This window comes from Amblyomma maculatum, chromosome 9 (assembly GCF_055883805.1).
Source record: "Amblyomma maculatum isolate TAMU_Amacu chromosome 9, ASM5588380v1, whole genome shotgun sequence".
Taxonomy (NCBI): Eukaryota; Metazoa; Arthropoda; class Arachnida; order Ixodida; family Ixodidae; genus Amblyomma; species Amblyomma maculatum.
This window is the reverse complement of record NC_139352.1, coordinates 56679573-56697558: the sequence shown is the minus strand read 5'-3', so window position 1 is coordinate 56697558 and position 17986 is coordinate 56679573. Positions and strand designations below refer to the sequence as shown.

Below are 17986 nucleotides of genomic sequence, written 5' to 3'. Positions count from 1 at the left end.
GCCCCGATGACTTGCTGATAGCTCGTGTACACAACATAGACCAAGCGGGGGTGGGGTGAAAGAAAAACATACCATGAAGAACACTGCACAGTGTCTCGTTTCTCATTTGTGCTTGCATTTGTGCGTATGTGTTTGACAGGAGGAGGGCAAGGAGATATCCGGCAGAAATTGTATTCGTGAGAGGTTGATTGATAGGGCATACCGATTAAGGCAAAACTCGCGGCACAAACGTTCCTTTCGATCATACGCTGAGCTGTATCCACAGCGACAAGGTATCATGCCGAAAGTGTGCAAACAAGTTCGTTGCCTAATTAGCCTGCTTAATTAGCATGCTGTCTTTCGTGCAGGATGAGTTTATGCAGCAGCTACTTTATCTTCGCGCTCGGGTTGAAAGAGCACACTTAGGGACCCATGTTGCTTCGGAGGCTGCTGCTTAAGCACGTAAAGACGCAACTTGGTTATCGAAGCGAGCTTATACGCTTCTACTGGTGGGATGGGCTCCCAGTGATGCCCGTGTATCGCAAAGCTAACTGTGTAGCAGACACTGAGCCATTCCACGACTCTCAGCTATTGCGCACATATAGAGCGCAAGTATGATTAACTTTTGGGCATGACCACCTATGCACAGAAGCGGACGAACGGACTTAATAAAGCGGATAAAAGACGACCAAACAGCGCGAGACCATAAGACCAGAGAACGGACACGCGAAACGCACATGTTTTCACGCATTTCACGCATTGAGAAAATACAGTGAACTACGTGTCCAAAAGTATTGTCCCCTATCGACAACGCATCTTTAGCTTCCGGTGTCCCTCAACGACTCACACAAAACGGAAAGGCAGCGAGGCGTTACCCTACAGTGGCATCCACTAATGTTCGCAGAAACTCGCACAGTGACGAAGGCGCAGCGACTGATGGGTATCTTATACGCGTACAAAATGCCACCGTAAAGTACCGTTCACATCGAGTAGGAACGCCTCTTCCTGAAGCGATTATCTTCGATACCCCGCACTGCGGGATCGAACGGGCGTGCTGATCGTCTTTAGCTGAGAAATCGCACTACTCATCGTTGCTGCGCGCTGTTTAGTAAACGCGGGGAAGATCGAACGAGCCGGGTAATGGCCAGGACGTGATTTCACGCACCGGGGCATCCCTTGGCGAATGAGAGTGACGGCGGAGAGAGGGAAGGGATCGGAGGAGGGGCGATTCCGGTAGCATCGGTACAGAGCGGTGGAGGAGGAGAAAGCAAATAAAAGAGCAACACAAAAGGAGAGAAGAAAATACATGGTGTGCGAGCATACGGCTATCTAACTTTCTCCACACGACAGTGCACCGCAGTTGGTCCCTAGTACAAGATTTCGGGGATACGCTGGACAAACTTGTTTCGAGGAGGTTGACGTTTCGGATGGCACCCCACAGAGGTGAGATGTGTGAAAACATTTTTGGAGCAAATGCCATCTAATTGTGTTGTGGAGTACAGAGGCATCTCCTATTATTTGCGCTCGAGAAATCTATGGCTTGGTTTATTTTATGAAGTTTAGCGTCCGAAAGCGACTCAGGCTATGAGACGCCGTAGTGGAGGTCCCCGGAAATTTAGACAACATGGGATTTTGTAACGTGCACTGACATCGCACAGCACACGGGAGCCTTGTTTTTCCCTTTCATCGAAAAGCTACCGCCGCGGCCGAGATTTGATCCCGCATCCTTGGGTACAGCTGTCGAGCGCCCCAACCACTGGGATACCGCAGCGGATCTTGAGACATTTAGAGCTACATTTATTGACGTTCGCCGCCGGCATTGATTGGCACCGAGTGTCGTTTCGTGGCTGACATGCTTCGCCCTGATGAGGGGGATGATCGCTGGAACGTTAGGTCAAATAGCTCTTAGAAAATGGTCTAACACTCACTAAAAGGGCCTTTGCAGTCTCAGCGTTCATACGTTGCAGTAATAATAATAATTGGTTCACAGGAAAGGGAAGGCGCAGTATCTGTCGCACTTGTTTCACAGGGCACCTGAACCGCGCCTTAAGGAAAGGGAGGAAGGTGGGGGGGAAAGCGGAAAGCGAGAAAGAGGTGACGTAGTGGAGGGCTCCGGAGTAATTTCGACCACCTGGGGATCTTTAACGTGCACTGACATCGCACAGTAGACGGACGCCACTTCGTTTCGCCTCCATCGAAACGCAGCCGCTGGCGGTCGGGATCGAACCCAGGTACTCCGGCACAATAATCGGGCGTGTTACAACGGCACCACTGCGGTGGGGTGAAATCTGGCTATTGGGTAACCGAACATACAAATAATTATCCGAGATAAAACATGTCTATTTCATTAAGTTGTAGCCTGATTAGAAAGTTGCCCTGACAGGAGGATTTATAACGGTTCCGGTGTGTGTCTGCTTTGCCATATCATGAAGAGTGCAATGAAATTTTTATACTTGAAAATGAACTACGAAGTTGCATAGTCCTCATAACTAAACTCGTCTCAGCGAAAGTTAAATTATGTGTTTGGTTCTTTATTAAAACGTCATTTTAGTTGTTGTTGCTGTTGTGTCTGTAGGAAGAAGGAAAAGAAAATGCACGGGCCTGCTACTGGTTCTGTAGCTGAGCCACCTCCGCTGACTGATTGATTGATTTATAGGAAGGGAAAGGCGCGGTAACTGTCTCACTTGTTTTCTGTGGACACCCGAATCGCGCCGTAAGGGAAGGGAGGAAGGTGGAAGTGAAAGTGGAAAGAGGAGCCGTAGTTGAGGGCTGCGGAGTAATTTCGACCACCTGGGAATCTTTAACGTGCGCTGACATCGCACAGCACACGGACGCCTCTTCGTTTCGCCTCCATCGAAACGCAGCCGCCGAGGTCGGGTTCGAACCCGGGTACTCCGGCATAGTTGTCGGGCGTCTTACCACTGCACCACCCCGGTGGGGCCCTCCGCTGCCTCGTGCAGACAGAAGAGAAAACAGAGTTGAAAGAAAAGAAAGAGGGAGAGAAAGACGCGCGCCGCAACAATAGCCGTCGTCCACCACCGAAGCGGTGGCGGGTGCAATGGCGGCCTACAACAGATAAAAATTCGGTGGGCCGCAAGCGGCGGTGACCTACCTGTTAGTAGCGTTGATCCGCTTGAACACCTGTTTGCATTTGCTTATTAGATGTTACTCCGGGTTAATTAAACATGAAGCCACTAAGGACTCCGTTACTATGAGCCAATACCACAAGCCCTGATCTTTAGATTGTCGCGAAAAGTCAAGATATTTGTTTGTTCTTCGCACCTACTTTTCGTTGGCTCCTTCAAGGAACGTAGGATCTGACTGTACCACGATACAAAATATGTCGCTTACAAATATTTCAAATTTGAAAATTTTCATGGCCACTATTTGGCGATTCGCATTGGACATGATTTGTCCGGCATTAGGCTGAAGGACATTTAGTTGCAGTTCTGGCTACTTAAACAATGGCTACATGAAATGCGGCTAACTTTAAATAGAGATTTCGACACAAGGCGTATGCAGTGTTTTCAACCAAGACGACTACGTAGGCACTGCTCGTTATTTATTTGTATTCCTGATTAGCAGTAATGTCTACAGTAAAGTTGTAAGAACCTTTCATAAATTTTATAATTCCTGCTTGCTTCGCCACCTTAAGGGAAGTGGCGGTAGCACGGAGTGGATAAAATATACAATTTCAAGAAAGAATTAAACCTTTTCAGTCAGCACATGAGGTGGACAGAGGCTACTCAAGCCAAACAAACAAACAAAACAATTCTGACGACGACGTGGAACGACGTCCCGACTTCCGCTATTGCAAACTCTTGTTCCGTTATTCTTCGCAACAAAGCGACCAGTAATGACCAACGTACTGTGCAGAATGACAACTGTATATATTCGACGCCATCAATGTATGTGATCAGAGACGCGGCCCATTGTCCCCCCCTGTTATTTGCTCAGCACTGCACCGGCACAGCCAAGGTCTTTCAAGGGGTTTTTTTCCTCGCTGCCCACGACATGCCAGTCCCTGCAACTCTCTCCCGGGCCACGCTGCCTATATCCCGAGGACGATTTGTCATCGTGGGCGTCATAAGCGGTTTTGATGTGAAGAGCTCCGTTACATTACTGTATCCGCATTCAAGTCACGGTCGGCAAGGCTTTACAAGGTGCAGCTTTTTCTACAGGGATCACCCTGGACGTTTAGACGCGGGGTACACAAAGGGTCAGCCTCAGTCTTGCTTACTGCTTAACATAAGTAGAATTTCTTGCGGTGCGGATGGGCGTACAAGAAGAATATGAATATGTGTCATGTATTTGCGTTTAAAGACAAGAAAGTACGAAATAAAATAAAATTTTGTTGGGACATTTTAGGAGGTATAATGGAAATTGGTATATATGTGATGGTCTCAAAGTCAAACGACTATAACGGGACCTGCGGTAGGTTAATACTAAATTAAATAACAAACAAGAAGCAGCAACAGCACAAAATAGAAATATTAGAGGTGCGCTGTGGTGTGATGGTTCACCAGTAACAGCCAATGTTGCAATTCCCTTGACATAAGATGACAGATGACAGACAGCAGCCTCGATATAGAATGAATAGGCAGCTATGTCCCCCAAGCCTCATTGTTACTATCTTGCACCTCCTTGCATGCTATCAAAATGAACTTTTCATGTTTACTTTATTGACCACACCATAGCTTCTCTCATATAGACGTGTCTCCAGGAAGCCGTGTAGTGTAGAAGTCTCCAGGAAACCATACAGAGTCTAACTTAAATCATCTTTGGAACAAGCCGAGGAGACGGCCAGCTTTCCTTTTCTTTAGCAGGTATTTTATGCCATTCTTCTTCCTACTGCATCTTTCTCTACATGACCCCAGCGACTCTCTAACGCAGAGTGCCCTGTCGAGCTGTTCTTCTCAGAGAGAGGAAGAGAGAGAGCGAGAGAGAGAGAGAGAAATATTGACTTGTGCAAATAAAAAAAAAAAGGCCTCTCTTCCTCGGTGAAGTTGTTGTGGCTGTAAGAAGAAGGAAAATAAAATGCACGGGCCTGCTACTGGCTCTGTAGCTGAGCCACCTCGGCTGCCTCGTGCAGACAGAAGAGAAAATAGAGAAGAAAGAAAAGGAAGAGAGAAACAAAGACGCGCGCCGCCGCAACAGCCGTCGTCCACCACCGAAACGGTGGCGGGTGCAATGACGGCCTACAACAGATAAAAATTCGGTGGCAGGCAGGCCCCCGCTGCAAGCGGCGGTGACCTACCAGTCCCAGCCCCATCAGGGGAAACCTCCATTAACGTAGCCGTGCTTCACATATGCACAATTTTAGGACTGGTGTGCATGAGCCTGTAAAGGTTTCTCACTCGTCTTCAGTAGATTTCAATGCAGCATTTGCTATTCTCCCACTCAAATTCGATTTTCTTAAGTATCTCGGATGCAAACGCAGGCTCTTGCGTGCTGGTGTGCGCGCTGAATATTAACCGATGTTGCGAGTTAACGAATGCGCGAGTAAGGTGCAAGGTTAATCCTATGTCTTCAGCTATGGGCCTTACCGCCACTGGTGCTTACCGCTAAGACGCTTACGAAACGCGTCATTTGTTACCAATTACAGGCACGATCCAACCGTTAGAGAGCGGAACTGAAATTACTGTGGTCGTTTAAGTCGCACAGCCTTTCTTTACTGAGCAAGCTGAGGCTTAATGAGGCAGATGTGCCAACATAAGGCGATCATAGATAATTTTAGACAAATGACTGCACGCGGATCCGCTGAGCCGCTAATTTTGCGAAGTGCCTTTCAAAAGTGCACCAATCACTTTCCTTCCGATCACTTAACGCCGATTGGCGGAGGTTTTGGTGTGCCGAGTTTGATCGTCTTCGACATTTTATGCGCATGCAGTCGTGCGATGCGTGCGGCCTTCTGTAGCCTTGCACGTTGCGCTATCACTTTGTTCGACTAGTTCGCGCAATACCGAATTAATAGCTATCGATACCGCTCGCACGAATCATGGCGGAATTTTGTACTTTTACTTCAGAAGCGCATTTTCAAATGAGGTATTGCTGCACCGCTGTATCGTAGTCCGCGCTGAAGCTCATCTCATCTACGATAAAGCTCACTTAACTAACAGCAGGTAACTCTCACTACTTCGTAAGCGTCACGCATGGCTAGTTAAGTTGGATATAGGCCCCGATTTAAAGAGTATGGCGCGACAGCTTTATTGACTCCGCGGTCTGCCGGCTCCCCTTGCTGGTCTTCGTTCACGCACATACACTTTGCCACTCGTATATTTAATTTGTGCCTGCATTGCCTACCTGTTCTTATTAGCATACAGTCGTAAGTTACCAGATTACGTAGAAACCACCTGGCATAGATAGAAAGCTCCGCTTTAACCATGCCCTACGAAGGTGCCCGAGTCACCTTGGTGCTGCATGCGTAACTCAAGATCGAAGGGTCCCAGGTGGCTGCATTCCGATCTCACTCCCCTCTCAAAGCCGAGGCCCTGGTTGCTAGAGTACTCGATCATGTCACGTGGTCTCGTGACGTCACAAATGAGACGACCAATCAGAGAACGGCCAATGCCTCCTGGCATCTAGCGCACGCCAGAGCTATATCCATTATTAATGCGAAAGCATTACTTCGCTATGTTCACAGATTTCTGTCCGCAGAGCGTGTCCGCAAAATTGTTTCCGCAGCAGTTGTAATTGAGAAGTGGTAGAGGTTAATGAGTAATGTAAATCGATAGAGGGTGACGTAACGTTGTGTCCAAAAATAGTTAGGTCAATGAATTAATTAGGTAATCAATTAGAATAACTGGTGCACATGGAAGGCTCCGTATCTGTCATACTTGTTCTGTGGACACCTGAACCGCGCCGTTAAAGAAGGGAGGAAGGTGGGAGTGACTCTTCAGCGAATAGATCAATCTGTAATACGGATCAGCCGCCTGCTCAAGAGAGTCGCCAACAAGCATAAGGGCATGCGCGAATCCAACCTTTTGCGCCTCGTACAAGCCTTCGTTTGTACGTGCATTGCCTATGTTGCCCCTTACCTTCGTCTCACGCGAACAGATCGGGAACGACTGGATGCATCACTGCGCAAGGCATACAAGACAGCATTGGGTCTACCCATGTCCACTTCCACCACCAAACTGATGACCCTCGGGGTCTCCAACACAGTCGACGAGCTGTTTGAAGCGACTCTAACTTCCCAATATGGGCGCCTCTCGCTGACACATGCGGGCCGTGAAGTACTGAGCCAGGTAGTAATCACTCCTCTGAGGGCGACTTCTACGTATATGGACCTCACGCCTGAGCAGAGACTCAGTCTTCGTATACCTCCGCATCCCAAACGTATGCATCCAGAGTATCATACAGAGCGCAGAGCCGACCGAGCCCGGCAACTCCACAAACGTTTTACCGGTCGCCCCGACGTTACGTACACAGATGCCTCCCACCACCCCCGTCGCCCCGCTATGGTTGCGGTTGCATTGGCACCGCACCGAAATTGGCACAACGCCTGCAGCGTCCTTAACGCCGCAACTGTTACCATCGCAGAAGAGGTTGCCATCGGGTTGATCTGACCGACCCCTTCACCAAAGTAGTCGTTAGCGATTCCCAACAGGCAATTCGTAACTTCGATGCAGGTCGTATATCCCGACAGGGACACACTATCCTCCGATCTTTCCCCTTACCGTCTGCACCTCGTCTTCTCATATGGACCCCAGCTCATGAGGCGCTCAGCGGGAACGCACAGGCGCATGCTCTAGCCCGAGAACTCAGCTACCGGGCGGAGCACCCTCCTCAGCCTGCCGCCTCCTCTGACACTCCCCAAGGCACTCATTCACGCCTTGTTACATACACGGACATCCTCCAGCATTATCGGCTCGAACGGTGTCTATACCCCCCTGCACACCGGGAACTATCCCGGCGCGAGGCCGTCCATTGGCGCAAAATACAAACAGGAACCTTTCCCAACCCATGGCTATATAGCAAAATTTTCCCCAAATCTTATTGCACCTAGCTGTAAACACTGCTCACAACCGGCCACATTCATTCACATAGTGTGGACATGTATACGACACAACGCAGACAATACAGCTACAGTGGATGCGTGGGAGTCCCTCCTGCGTACCACCGAGCTCTCCCAACAGCGCCAGCTCATTTTGCGCGCATTGGAGGCCGTAGAGTCCCAAGGGATCCCTGCTGACCTTCTCTAAGCAGTGCAGTCTTTCGGCTTTACGCAGCAGAGGTAACTCAGCTACAGAGCCAGTAGCAGGGCCATGCATTTTCTTTTTCTTCTTCCTACAGCCGCAACAACAACGAACACACAATGTGAGCGTTGTACTATTGCTATGCGGTTCAGATGACTACAGAAAAAAGTTACAGCAGATTACACTCGCGTATAGGCCTGGTGACGCAGCGATGCTGTTTGCGCTTGGTTCGACTATGTTATCAGTGATTATGCGAACCCACGAGGCAGCGCACAATGGACGGAACAACCTCCAGCTTAAACAGCATCGCTGTTAAAATTTGACTGGTATTGTACCCTTTCTTTCCTATAAATCAGCACACAATGTTAGCGTGGGCTAGCCGTTGAACTTCAAGGAGCCACAGGACAAAGTGTGGCTATAAGTATACTGTTCTTTCCTTTCCCCAAAGCCTTCGACCGCTTAGAGTGCCACCTTGGTGTTGCACCACAAAGTCATACCCTTGACCCATTGACCTCTCAAACTTGGAGCTGAGGAGAATGCGGAAAGGGTGGAGCATGGGATTATTCACGTGGAGAGAGAGAGAGATAGAGAGAGAGAGAGAGAGAGAGAGAGAGAGAGAGAGAGAGAGAGAGAGAGAGAGAGAGAGAGAGAGAGAAATTTTATTGTCCACTCTTGTGGGCCGCAAGCGCCCGGGCCAGGCACGGCCTCACTACACTAGATGTGTGATAGTCCATGTCGCTGCAGCACATCCGCGGTCTGCGTGATGGCGGTCTTCCGCCGATGCGGGTCCGTCACACGCAGTAAGGCCTCTCCATCCTCCCAGGTGGAGAGCTCCGAGCCCGGTTCACGCCGATGATGTCATGTCGACCACCGTGCGATAGAAACAGCCATAACGTCAAATGATCGGTGTAAGAACGAGGAGCAACCGTACCTCTACTCAGAGCCAGACATGGACTCCAGAAGCAATGACGCTGAGCTTAGCGTATTGTACTGATGCCAATTAAATCGGGATACGAATGAGTTCTACCAAGCGTACTATGCTTTGAAGCTTTCGTTCAATACCATGTTTAACTATTCTAAACATCTGCGAATTTATGCTGACATTATACGAGCAGCATGAATGAATGAATCTAGGGCTTCGATTCCGAATCGACTGTAAGGAATTCGTTAGATATATTTGGTTAGGACTCCATATGGGTGAGGCACATTCCAGGTTAGGCCGTACAAGTGAGTTGTAAGCTAGCAAATTCAGGTTTAGTGGTGCTTTGGCGCGAATGACGTTTTAAGAATTCGATAATTCTGTTAGCAGGTAATATTTCTTTAGTGATATGCACGTTCCAGATTGGATCGTTGCTCAAGTTTACGCCCAGGTATTTGTAGGATCCAGTTATTTCAACTATGATGCGTTCGATTACATACGGTAACAGGAGATCGTGACATCTGGAGCCAAAGGATACCAGCTTGCATTTATTGCGGTTCAGTTTCATTAGCCATTGGCTACACCAGTCCTGTATATAATTTAAGTCGTTTGGAGAGCTATTAGACCGGAGTGGTTATGAGTTGTGCGATAGTTTAAGCAGTTATTGGAGAACATACGGACGTATACTGGAGACATGTGTGCGTAGGTAGTTAATATTATATAGCATATTAAATATAGAAGAGGACCGAGGACTCACCTTTGTGGGACGCCTGATGTTAAGGAAACCAGAGGCTTCGTTGTTAACACAAACTGGATGCGGTTAGTTTCTTTTCTTTTTTTCGAGAAGTTTGCCATCACGTACAGTGATAAGGGAGTAGGAGGATGCGGTTAGTTATAAATTCTTTTATCGATTTCAGTACGTTAGAGTGTAATTTAACCAAGAAAGCTTTTGTAGTAAGCGACTGTGGGGCACTTTTTCAAAAGCTTTGATAAATTCCAAAAACATTGCGTAAGTTTCAAGCTTGGGATCAAGATTCACATGTAAGTCACACGCACGCACGCACGCACGCACGCACGCACGCACGCACGCAAGCACGCACGCACACACACACACACACACACACACACACACACACACACACACACACACACACACACACACACACACACACACACACACACACACACACACACACACACACACACACACACACACACACACACACACACACACACACACACACACACACACACACACACACACACACACACACACACACACACACACACACACACACACACACACACACACACACACACACACACACACACACACACACACACACACACACACACACACACACACACACACACACACACACACACACACACACACACACACACACACACACACACACACACACACACACACACACACACACACACACACACACACACACACACACACACACACACACACACACACACACACACACACACACACACACACACACACACACACACACACACACACACACACACACACACACACACACACACACACACACACACACACACACACACACACACACACACACACACACACACACACACACACACACACACACACACACACACACACACACACACACACACACACACACACACACACACACACACACACACACACACACACACACACACACACACACACACACACACACACACACACACACACACACACACACACACACACACACACACACACACACACACACACACACACACACACACACACACACACACACACACACACACACACACACACACACACACACACACACACATTGCCTCTGAAAATAGAACTTTCATTTCACTCTGGAGAATGATAAACTATTTAATTCGCCTTTCTTTATATTGCAGTACATAGCACGGTAAAATAATAGACATGCAATAACCGAACAAATGAGTACCAAGCTGTCAGCCACTGTCAAATGCTTATTTACTGCCGACAACAAATGTAAGATTGCTAGCTTCATACAGTCAAAAAGGGCTTCCTGAAAGGCAGGTAATAAACACTTTTTCTTTTAGCCGTGTGCAATGATGAGGTTACAAAATGTGACGAAAAAAGAAAACGGGCTCAATGTAGCCATTTTTCTGCAGATTGTGAGAGTTGGTGGTGCCCCCCGAACGCGATTCGCACGCCCCATCAGGCACAGCAAAATCGCTGTCTGGGACGGCACGCTTACACTGCAGCCATTTCCTTGTGCTGGTAGAGAAAAAAACATGCGATATTTTCCTTATTACGTTTCCTGACCTTGCTATGCACGAAGAAAGTTAAATTTATGGATTACTGAAGGCAACTGTTCCACTTGCTTTAATACAAAACGTACTCCACTTAACGCACGCATGGTTCTAGCAGCTAGGTATGCTTTGCCCCGTTAAGTACACGCGCTTTCATTAGTTAGAAAATAAAATTAATATATCGACGTAAATCGTCTGATTGGTATACAAATCGATCAGTGAATGAGTGAGTGGTTCCTAACTAATCAGAGGGCTCCTGAATAGACATAAATAATGGTTTCACAGGAAAGCGGTTACGAAGAAACTACATCGATTCTAAGCGAACTTGATGCTACATCACGTGTTCCCAGCTTAGAGGTGCGACTAGACGGGGAGCGTTGGAATTAGGCAAAGGAACAAACCTAAATAAATAAGTAAATGTTCAAAGACTCTTGGGTTGCATTATGTTGCAAGCAGTGGTCAATACTCTTTTATTCGATATCTTACCGCAGGTCAGCGCACTGCAGATACAGGGTGCTCCAAAGAATCCTTCGAGTAGGAGAGACGTAATGGCGTGAGGGATGACCAGCGTTTGCGGCAGTGGAGCAGTTTACTCTGTAGAGGTTGTACTGAAAAGGAAAAAGAAGAGTCCTAGCAACTGTCGTTTCAGTGCTCGCAACAATATCTTCGATGGCTCGCTCTGAAATTCTGTGACGCTCGTGATAACGCGAGACGTTTTCCAACTGCTTGGCCCTCGAAAGTTAATCTGGCCAGGGCGCAGAGGTTCTCAGGCGTTTATCATATAAAGGGCGTAAAGTGAGCACTTGTCCAAAGTTGGGTTTATTGGCCCTGTGTTCCAGCACGAAGGGAAGATCGGCCACCCCGATCTCCGTCTACATGCTGCACCGCACTTTCAGCTGTGCGAAAATGGCTGTAAAACGCGATCATATGGTTAATTAGAAAAGTTCATTTTGAATGCCTCCATCAGTCCGTTTGAAATAGTGGGAAATGGCGTTTACTTTTTATATACATTTTATGTACTTTTTTACTAAGATGTTGCTCGCGGCGAAGTATGTCTTGTTATTATATTTGCCCTGTATAATTATAACTGGTTTTACTCTTTGCCTTGTACTGCGCGTTGTAATTAACTAATTGTTCCCTATTAAACTTACTCCATAATTTTGAACCCCCCCCCCCCCTTTACTCAATGCCCTTCTGGCCCTGTAAGCTATTTTGAATAAATTAATAAATAAATAAATTAAAAAATTAATAAAGTGTAGGATAGATGAAATGCGGACACTGCGTTGACTACCAGCTTAAAGTTTATTGAGGAGTCAAAACGTCTACAGGAGCGCTGAAACACTCAGCTATATATAAAAATGTATAGATGTTCAAAAGAGCCAGTTCGATATTGACAATCACTTCGCATGATCAGCGGCTCCTAGGAATTCCCGCCCTTTCTTCGGTGACCGCAGAGAAATAACAGACTTGTGCCATATTCTTTCGAGCGATCAATTTCTATACGGCTTTTATTTCGCTCTCATTTAACAGCACGCTGTACTGGACAAGTTGGAAGTTGTTCATATTGAGAACTAGCGCAAAAGAGATAAAGGACCAAGGGAAGGGAAGACGACATGGACGCCGTCTAACAACTCCAGCAACATTTGTTAAACAGCACCCGTGTCGTCTTTCGTTTCGACGGTCTTTTCTCTCTTTTGCGCTGGTACTCAATATGAACTATATTGCTAATCCTTATACTATTTTATAACCAGGACAATCCCGTCGAAAGCTCGTATAAAACCCCAATTTCTAGTTCGCCCCTATAAAGATGGTCCACAGGCTTTATTTTTAAAGTCTGTTGCCGTCTTTCAGATATATTGCTTTTGTCTATAGGCAACCTGTACAATTTTATATCTTACTTTCTTTCGTCAATAGACATTGTATGGACTATACGTAGAATAAAGCCTACAACAACCTTAGTTTCCCTCCGTTTTTAGGAAATCTGCAGACTATTTATAGACAGTCTTAACGTTGTCTGTAGTTAATTTAGACATAACTCAGATGTTGTGTGGTGGTAAATTTATCGCATACGGACTGTTTTGATAGAAGTCTATAGACAGTCCGAGAATCGTAAAAAGTTTTGGAACGGTACGGCAGGACAACGAAAAGTTACAAAGGTTTTGGAAATGCTTGGATGAAAAGACTAATAATAAAAATGCTTATTTGATTTTATCCAACGCAAAGTAATTTTACAAGGGAGTGCCATAGTACGGAAAGCTTCAGTGACGCAAGGAACGTGCTGGTTACGATGCGTCATCACAGCTGCGGCCATTTTGATTGTTAACCCATCCGCTCACTCCCTCTAAGAGCTGCCTAAAGGCGGCTGCAAAGCTTCGTCCATTGTTCAAGGAAGCTGAGAGCGAGGTATGGTTGAGAGCTCAAAAAAAAAAAAAAAAAAAAAAAAGAAAACGATCTCAGCATGCAATAACACTGTCAGCGCGTTGATCTTACGAAGCCAAGATATCCACAGGCTGCTTGGCTGTCTCTCACAGTATTGCCGTAATTACGCGGCAACAACCAGCAGCAAGTGCATCACAGCTACGTAAGCGCAAGCCCTGCTGGTAATCATGCGCTTTACGAGCTTGGTCAAAGGTTGAGCAAGCTTCGCAGAACCCACGCGAGCACAGAAAACGGAACTCTGCAAAGCTAGAGCCTATTAAGAAGCTGGACTGGCCTTATTGGAGACTCCTTACTGGGAAGGGGGGGGGGGGGGGGAGTATTTTATTTTTTTCGCTCCTGAGTTCTCTGTTCTCAAAAACTGTGCGGGTATGTTGCTCATGCATATCATCCTAGTTTCGCGGTACTAACGACCATCAGGCGACAGCCTAGAATCACATGGTGTGGAAATATCCAGGTTTACATGATTTGAAGAATAATGGCCGCCTGTCCAGAAACGCCCATGTAATGTCTACCAGTAGGGTTGGCAAAGGCGTGTAGGATAGGAGAAGTGTATGGGTATGTGGTCACCGTTTCGTGCAGCAGTCAGTGCAGTGAATGTATCTTCAGACTTAATCCACTTGACGAATAACGAGGAGAGGGTTGTCACAGCTGGACGTGATCAACGGTTCAGAAGAAGTTGTGAAAGGAGTGAGCGACACTGCAAAAGGGGTCAGTGTCTGCGTTCAATTAGAGCACCTCACCCCAGTTAAGGGCATACTGTTTCAGGCAGTGCTGACGCGCAGCGGTGGAAGTGCAAGGATGCCTACACGTATGTTTTTGTTTTTTCTTGTGCTTTTTTTTCACCGCTGCGCTCTGCTCCGGTTCTTCGCTCCCTTGTCGCATGCTGTAACTGGGTTGTTAATTCGTGTTCACAGTCCGCTTCGTGGAACAAAAAACTTGTGTTTGATTTCGCGTGCAGGCATCTGAGATGCGAGCCGCCCTGCTGTATGCCGCATATGACAATGTGACGATGTGTGCCTGAAGTTATCACAGACGAGCGCACACAATTAACACGGACGAATAGACGCATACTAACAGCATTCATGCGTGATTACGTTTGTTATTGGATCCGTGGGTGCTGCGGTAATTGGTGCTTCTCTTTTTATCCTTTGATTATTTCAGCTCATCTTAACAGATTAAAATGGAGCATTCAGAATACCATATCACTGCACCAAATATTTCCATGGTTGTTCAGCTCTATGTAGGCAATACGTCGGTTGAATGCGGCGACTCTGATACTCCCAGACCATTACGATTGGTGAACGCGATGTGTGTCATTCTTTGTTTTGGCATTCCTGCAAAGGATAACTATCTATGTATCACGCGTTCTTTGCTGCTTTACATCGCTGCTCTTATGAACACGTAGACATGTACTAAAGAAAGCTGCTTTTGCCGTTAAGAAAAAAAAAAAAAAACCGTGGCTTGAAAGCTTCTAGCTCACTAGAAGCATTTTACCTCCAGATGCAACGTCGGTTTTCATTCTTAAGAGAATGAGAGCTTATGCTAAGGTGCGGTAGTTAAGACTACCGTACCTTAGCATAAGCTGAGCTTCCGTTGTGCTGCTTCTTGTTCGGTTTCCCTATGTAATTTCCTTTTATTCCAAGCTGCAAGTCAGGAAAACGTATCGTGATGATATAATAACGTTACTAACTTTTGTTGTCAGTGTGTCCTATCTTGTTCATAAAAAGAACTTACGCTGACGCTTGCGTTTGGCAAGCGCAAAGAGGCGTATCGCATCCACCTACTCTGCCCTTGAGTCAAAGAGCAAGAGTGCAATCAAAAGATAACCTTGGACGATAGGAATTCGTTAAAGTACACAGAGCATACTGCCTTTTAGCTATGCGCTATAAAACCTATGAGCCTTGAGGCCACAACTGCTCTGTACACCTTAAACTGCGACTCAGCGATGCTTGAGAGATTGCTGAAAGCGAATACATTAGATACTCTTTAACTGCACTATCGGTGTTTGTGTACGCCGCCTCTGCGGTCCTGATTTCCGGGGTATGGTTTATCAGCAGGTTCCGCATTAGCTTCACCAATGGCAGCTCCTTCTCGAACAAAAGTAAGAAAACCGGGCAAAGTGCCAGTGAATTAGCTGAAAAATATTCACATCGTTCTATTTCCACAGACACACTGTGCGGAATATCTTCAAAACCATCAGCGTTGCGAACTGCAGGTCATAGAGACTTTAGCCAGTTCGAGTTAGACCGTGAAGACTAAACGTGGATAACCACAAGGTGCTCACGTTGTACAACTTTCAGCTGGCAGCAAAAAAGAAACAAAAAAAGAAACGCTTTATCTTCTCTTTATCTCTGTTTTGCATGCTCTCGTGTCGTTATCTTTGACGCCCGCGTGTCTCGGACTTTTTCTTCCTAACCCGCTTCATGAGGTGGCTGCTGCTTGACCGATGCCCGATGCGTACTGCGCTTGCCATGCTCGTGTTCTTGGAGACCTCTCGTCGTTCCCACCGAGCTGATATGGACGGCTCTTTCACTCGAACACCGGAGTGCGCCAAGAAAACAGTCGGCAAACAAAAAGAAAACTCTACGTGATATGGCGCAAGGAGCGGCCGCGCAGTGAAGTCGCTGGCTGCGTCGCCTGACTTCCTTTCATTCTGCCGCCAAGACGGTCGCTGCCGGCATTGACGCCGGTCGTAGAAGCGCGTGGCGACAGTTGCACGACCGACGACGTGCTATCGTGGCCGTCGACGCATCTGGCACCCCTGTCTTCGGCCCGGGAAGCAGTGCTAGCTGTTGCGTCCGTCGTTTTGGCAATAGCAAAACACTCAGATGTCTCTCTGGGCTCACGTGCAGCGACAGAGGTCCCCCTGAAAGTGCAGGTTCTACCTCTGATTCACCGCTCCTCGTCTTCTTCACCTTTAGTCTGGGACGCCGGAGTCTTGAAGGCATCTGTCTGGGCGGACATAGATCGGCCAAGGTCTTCCTGGCATCGAAGTTGTACCGCTAGCGCACTACTCGCCATCGTCAACGTTGGGATGTGTCCTGGACGTGTCTTCGGACGTTTCTTCAAGGTCGTGTGCGCCGGCTGAGGTTCTTCGGCTGTGAGGCTCTTCGGCACGCTTGTCGCAGCAATCGTCATCGTGACCTTGAACCTTGTACGGGGAGTCAAAGGCAAGGCGACGTCTTGGCGGTATGTTAGGGAAGTTTCGGAGAGATCTCAGAGCGTAGCGTTGGCCTAGAGTTTGTCAAAGTACATCCCGAAGGCGGCCAAGAACTGCAAGCATACAATCCGGTAACGGGGACCGAATGAGCTTCCAGTGAACATCGCCTAGTACGCAATCAAGGAAGCCGAGTCATATTCTCTGCTGCTGTGTACAACAAAAGTCGTAAAATTCAGCTAGGAAGCGAAGGAAGGTTTACGACGTGTATTGGCTTGTGCGAGGAAAACAAATTTCAGGACGACGACTGCAACTGATCGGTCATACGGAGCCGCGCTCGAGGCGATTCTCCTGGCGTTCCAGGTGCGAACACTGCGCTCGCTAAGCGATACTGGAATGAATGACGGTAAAGAGACCTGTCTTTGAGAAGCTTCGTGCGTCCTCGTCCAATGACAGCGTGCTCCCCCTCCCCTTTTCTCCCCTGCAGTGCACCGTAGCGACGTAGTATCAGAGTTCAAATGTCGGCAACCTGTTCGTTTGCTTCGAAATAGTGGAAGAAAAAACGTTCTCCGGAAAATCAGTATTTACTGAAAGCTGCTTAGAATTTCTGCGTTACAAGTATGCTGCTCTGACTGAAACGGTCGAAGTGTCATTGCCACAGCCACGACTGGGAACGTCGGAGCCGCTCTACCATATCGAGCGAGATATCAAAGTTGCATGTCCGCGGCCGACTAGACTGAGAAACAGATAAGTAATTGTAAGAAAATAGAAAGTGACGCCGCAAGGCATTCTTGTTTATTCAAGGAGAAAAAGGTTCACGGAACGAAAGCTGGCAAAACCAACTTGATAATTGGCCTTGTGTTGCCAACTTCTAAAACCTGGTGCCTAGAAATCTACGAACAACGTAAAGCCTGTCGTAAGAACATTGATTGCTTCTCGCCACCACTTTCCTCATATTACGAGCCCATCTAACATTACCCTCGTAACCAC

At 47.4% G+C, this 17986-nt stretch overlaps 1 protein-coding gene across 2 annotated transcripts in view; it reads left to right on the top strand.

The window, feature by feature from the left end:
• The window catches only part of LOC146179098 (solute carrier family 2, facilitated glucose transporter member 10-like), a 60522-nt gene that overhangs the window by 14026 nt on the left and 28510 nt on the right, over positions 1-17986 (top strand). Inside the window, exon 1 of one of the 2 annotated variants that reach the window (XM_084578796.1) lies at positions 16467-17986. This exon is cut by the window's right edge and continues 512 nt beyond it. The exons of the other annotated variant lie outside the window; for it this stretch is intronic. The gene's annotated coding sequence lies outside the window, so the exon portion shown is untranslated. Of the gene's footprint in view, positions 1-16466 lie in introns of those variants that run through there. 2 annotated transcript variants of the gene reach the window in all.